Here is a 6,494-nt window from a genome sequence, read left to right as displayed (position 1 = left end):
AAAAACATTCCCACCCATTTCATCCCCGAAAACACTCCACACCCCTCCACCCTCCCTCCCATCTTAGCACCTCCTAGATGACGGGTCATCCCTGCACCCCATCTGGGGTATTGGCTGCTTGTTACTGTGGCAAAGTAGCAAGCAGTCGATACTTTAGGGTCTATATGGGGCGCCCCTACGGACCAGAGCCACACATCATTTTGTCTATGATAGAGGAAAACTCTGTTCATAGAAAAATGATGACACTTTTATACTACGACTGTCCCTCCGTTATGCTGTCCCCCAACCCTTGTTGCTATACTGTACCATTTCTCTGAGTATTTTTTTTTTCTATGGTGGGGGAATTCCCTGTGGTGGGGGAAAAGAATACTGCCACCAAGTATTCCCACTTGGATCGTAAGAGGCGAGAAAAAAAGGGACGGGGATTGGGACTAGGCATCCCTCTCCTTGTAGCCCTACAGGGCACATTCCTAGAAAAAAAGGCAGAGGTATATACTTATATATATATACATATATACATATATATATATATACATATATATATATATACATATATATACATATATATATATATACATATATACATATATATATATATACATATATATATATATATACATATATATACATACATATATATATATATATAATATATATACATACATATATATATATATATATATATACAATATATATATATATATATATATACATATATATACATATATATACATATATATACACATATATATACATATATATACATACATATATATATATATATATATATATATATATATATATATATATATATATATATATTATATATATTTATATATATACATATATATATTATATATATTACATATATATTATATATATACCTGGTATACATATATAAATATACAGATATACATATACAGGGTGTTCGGGATAAATTTGACATTTTGGAAAGAAAAGAAAATTTTTATATCTTGGCCAAAAATTTATGTACAGGAATACCCTGATAACTGAAGGGGTTAGGTACCTGAAAGACTATTTAAATAGCGAATCTTTGGATATTGAAGCAATTTCTGCCATAATGTTAATAAAAGGAGACAATATGTTCCAAGCTCTCTCATGACTTCCATGAACTATCTACCTCCTCCCCTAAGAAAAGCATAATAAAACAAAATATCTTGTTTTCTTTGGAAATTTATTATATATAAAATAACATAAAATAAACATAGAATGCTGGTGAGTATACGTACATAGATGGGTGGTGGTTTCGAGGCAGCCAGGCAGACATCAAACAGCTGTTTGGGAGGCAGCATAGGAGGGAGGCAGCACACGAGTTTCTGTTGAGTTGCCAGTTACTGTGTGGCTAGAAAGTGAAAAAGAAAAAAGTCTTAATATTTGTGTTTATTTAATGTTGCAAATAAAAAGCTAAATGATAGATTAAATAATGATTAAACAAAATCATAACTATGCAAACAAGGTTAATTCACTTACCGATGAGTTAGAGAATTTCAGGCTCGCTAGACATGGATGGGGATGAGCCAGGAGGCTCCATTTTATCTGGGTGTTGAGAGTTGGCAGGAGATGAGGTTGAGTCAGCTGGAGATGGTGATGAGTCAGCAGATTTTTTCTTGTTTGGGGGCTGAGAATCTGCTGTCTTTCAAAAAGTGCAATGATTGGAGACAACTGAGAGGTGCTTGCAGATGACACAGAGGAACTTTTTGGCTTGAAGAAATCAGAGACCTTAGTCTGTTTAGCCAAAACTTTTTTCTCTTAGTGGAATTCTTTGTAACATGTGATGTCCGATTGAAATCGATTTTGAATTTTAAAGCTTCTTTCAGCATCTAGATCTACAGTGAATATGAGGTTACACAGCTCAATTGTTTGCTTTATGATGAGTTCAAGATTTGTAAGGGAGAATGAGAAGATTGTTACTGGCGACTGGTTTATATTCATAATTTTTTCTCTGTTCTTCAAGTTCCAAGAGCTCCTCTGTTGTTATTTCCTTGTCGTGTGAGTCCAGAGGCTCATCAACATTGTCCACAAGCACCTCTTCATTATTGCCAAGCTTTGCACTATTAGCGAGATCAGCGATTTCTATTGTGAGGGCAGAACGGTAGGGCACTGAAAATCCACAGAAATCATGCACTACCCCTGGCCACAGCTTGAGAAACCTCGTCCCATGCAGCAGCAATATTATCGAGTCCTTTTTTTATATTGTAGGACTTCCAATATTCTCGGACACTAATACCTAATTCATCAGTGGCATGAATCATGTTGCTAATTGTGCGCCTGGTATATTAGGCCTTGAATGTAGCAATTATGCCTTGATTACAAGGCTGAAGAAGGGAAGTGGTGTGCAGGGGCATAAAAGCGACTTCAATGTTGTCACACCAGTTTGTCATAGCATGAGGATGACCTGGGGCATTGTCTAAGATGAGGAGAGCCTTGTTTGCCAAATTATGCTGTGCAGTGTAATGAGAAATGAAGGGTGTTGCATTTGTGCTGCCTTTTCTGCTTTTTTCCAGCAGAAAGGGAAGGAGATGAACCCCGCTTGGACATTTCTTACAAATTGAAGGCACAGAACACTGGAAAAAAACACAAATCACTGGGAAAAGGCCACAGATCCTCTCAGTAGGATGGAAGTCATACAAATGAATTGAGCTGAGAGCAGGAAAACAGATGCACAGGAAACAAAACACATCTGCATGACCGCACGTGCCACCTCGCAACAAAACCAAATTTGGAGCCAATTTTAAATTCGAAAGGGTGAGGCAGAGCATTTGGATTGCAAAATTGTTCCATAATTATCAATTTTCAAAAGAGTGAATCTTTGGTTATCAAACCTTCAAATACCGGAGTATTCCTGTATTCTCAAAATTCAAAGTGCATCTCTTAAAGGATGTTTGCCAAATACAGTTCACTTAAAGAAGCCACTCTGAGCCTTCAGGCGGGACCTGAACCTGCAGCACACAGGCTTCACAGTGTCCTTCGAGAGATGCCTGAACACCAATTTAATCCTGGCAATCAGCTCGTCTTTGGTGTTGCAGGCAGTACAATTGGTGTCTTTTTCAATTGTGCCCCACACATAGTCCATGGGATTGCAGTCAGACAAGTTAGGGGACCAGATGTTGGGATTGAAGTCACAGAAGTTCTCAGACAGCCACTTCTGGGTTTTCCTGGAGGTGTGACACGGAGCCGAGTCCTGCTGCCACATGTATGGCCTTCCCACAGCCACCCTCTCCACCCAGTGCTTGACAACAGTGGACAGCATCTCAATATAGCCATCTGAAGTGAGTCTGAGTCCCTCTTCATAGATGTGGGGCAGCATGATGTGTATTATCATCTCCCTTTGATGCCTAGTGTGCACACATACACATATGCTATGAAAGAGTACTCAGATGCCTTTGTGGATCTCCTGAGGGAAAAAGTCAATTGTCCAAGTGACCCAGCTCACCAACCTTTCCTGGTGATGCCCCTAGTGAAGAATAGATTCAGTGCATCTTGGGTCAAGCCACCAGAAACCCTCTACTTGAACAAAGAAACACCTACACAGACAAAAGCCTGATCCGGTGCCTCTCGCCATCGCTCAAGTCAAAGTGACGAAACCTTTTATATATCCATGTTTTGGCAACCCTGTAAATAATGTATATAGAAAATGTTTCTGGCAACCCTCCAATGTTTTAACAGATCTTGCCTAGTATTTGTAGACCAGAGAGCTGTCTGGCACATTAAAATAAAGAAGACTACCAGACATTAATTCCCCAATGTAGAGTTAAACATACTCTACATTCTGGTGGCTAGCGGAGGGATACAAATCTACACTCTACTTTCTACAGCAGTGGATATCGAAGCAGCAATTCAACACTAATTCCTTTGAAGCACCTTCCAGCATTTCACTTCCAAGCCAAAGCACTGATGCTCTTCACTGCATCACACACTCTCAACCCCACTCCGAAACCAACAACTCAACAACAGCGGCTTCGATCTTCACTGAAACAATAACATTTGAGGCAATCACTCTTAGCTGCACCATCCACCATCCTACTATGAAGTGAAAAGTCCTACTTCTACACTGTGCATCCTACAGCATCTACAAGGAAACCCCCTCCAGGGCATTCTCCAGTATCTACAAGGAAATCCCCTACAAGGCATTCTCCAACATCTTTGAGGAAATCCCCCTCCTAGGCATTCTCCAGCATCCACGACACCCACCGTCTCCATCATGTCAATACCAAGACGTTGGACCACCCTTCTCCACCATCGAACGAGTTGGACCATCCCCCCTTCTCCACCATTGAATGAGTTGGACCATCCCCCTTCTCCAACATCGCATCACGCTCTGCACATCACTGCACCATCAGCCAACAATTATCTTCTACACATCAACAACTGTCATGGCATCTACAAGCCAACACTCCCCCACTCCCCACATCTAGCTCTGCAAGAATCTCCACAATCATTTCTCTTATTTTGTCTTATATACTTACACATCTTGGTTACATATTTTCTATCTTACCAACAATATACTTATTGCTTCCCGTTTCCAGCAGTGCATTCTTCCATCTTCTCACACCACTGCAGTACCATCATCGACTAACACTCCAACATCATCTTGGATAAGTTGATATTTTTCCATTCTCAGTGCCACCTAGGAGCAAAACGGTCTCTGCACATTTTTATTCCATACATGAACATGTCCAAAGCCCTCTCTGACTCAACATACCAACCCTATATAGCAAAGCCAAGCTATGTTTCCACCAACCAAGTCCCCTCCTTCTACTACCAACTCTCCAGAAAATTCACCTACTCAAAACACCATGACAACAAAAAAATCTTATCACAGTAGAAGACATATTTGAAAAAGTAGGTAACTTGGCAAAGAGTGAAAAATACAATAAGATATGGATAAAAAGAGAAATGAGTACTGAGGAATTAGAAAAAGAAAGGGCGCTAAGAGAAGAAGCAAAGGAAAAAAACTTGAAAAGATCGGAGACAGAATGCAAAGAATTCCAGTGGAGAGTAATAGACTTGAGATTAAGACAATGGCGCTTCAAAACGAACAAAACAAGGGAAGAAGAAACCAGGGAGAAGGAAGAAAATTAAAAGTGGCCTATACCAACATTGACGGACTAATTTCGGGACTGAACGAACTCAATGATTATCTGTTAGAAGCAAAACCAGACATAATGGGAATTGTAGAGACTAAACTAAGAGGTGAAATACCATCCACTGTTATCGGACAAGGTTTATACAACTACTGGATAAAAAACAGGGACAAGAAACAGGGAGGGGGAATCATGTTCTTGGCCAAGAAAGACCTAAAGGTGTCAAAAATTGCAGAGGGCAAAGGTAATGCTGAATTGATCATGATAAAAGTCGAAGGCAAGAACATGAAAAGTAGAAAGTTTGTGGTGACTTATGTGCCTCCAAAAACAAACGCTTGGAAAGAAATTGAACATAAAAAAATGCTAGATGACACAAGAAAATCACTCAATGAGATACTAAAGGGTAAGGGTAATCTGGTAGTTATGGGGGACTTCAATTGCAAAGAAATTTGTTGGGACAGCATGACAGTGCAAGGAGGAGATGACTCGTGGGGCAATGTACTGCTAGATATGACCATGGAGTACACAATGACCCAATGGGTCCATGAAAACACAAGGTACAGAAATAATGAAGAGCCATCGAAACTAGATCTAATATTTACAACAGAGCCTGAAATAGTGCATAAAGTCCAGTATGAGACACCAATTGGAAAGAGTGACCATGTACTCATCGAAACTATACTAAAGGAAGAAATAGACATAGAGAGGAACGAAAAGCATAGGAAAGGAAGACTGAGGTACAACAAAACAGACTTTACAAAACTAAAGACATTCTTCCGGAATGCAAACTGGGAAATATTTTACAGGGAAGAAACAGCAGTGGAAGAGAAATGGAATATATTGATGGAAAACTACAATGAAGGGGTAAACAGGCATGTACCAAGACAAAAGCGAGAGAGAGAGTACATTAAATGTTGGTTCAACAAAAGATGCAGTGAGGCAAAAGACAGAAGGGACAAAGCTTGGAAAAAGTGGAGAAAAGACAAAAAACAAAGCAAATGGCAAATTTATGTTAACTATAGAAATGAGTATGTTAATGTGAGAAGAGAGGAGAAAAGGAACCATGAGAAGGATATTATAGACAAATGCAAAGAGCAACCCAAACTATTCTATCGGTATGTGAATGGTAAACTTAAAAACAAACAGGAATTGGTGAAACTATGCCAAGGAAACATAGAATACACAGAAGATTTAGAGATGGCCAAAGTCATGAACAATCACTTTAAATCTGTTTTCACCAGAGAGAAAATACCGAATTGTGACATAGACAAAAACAAGAAATCTCCCCTCATGAATGAGTTTACAGCATCACTAAAGGAAATATCAGAACATTTATCAAGGCTGGATGTCAGAAAATCACATGGCCCGGACGGTATTGCAAATTGGATT

This window comes from Oratosquilla oratoria, chromosome 7, assembly GCF_046742065.1.
Source record: "Oratosquilla oratoria isolate Oo_2021 chromosome 7, ASM4674206v1, whole genome shotgun sequence".
Classification (NCBI taxonomy): Eukaryota; Metazoa; Arthropoda; class Malacostraca; order Stomatopoda; family Squillidae; genus Oratosquilla; species Oratosquilla oratoria.
The sequence above is the reverse complement of the archived record's forward strand: the minus strand, read 5'-3'. Positions refer to the sequence as shown.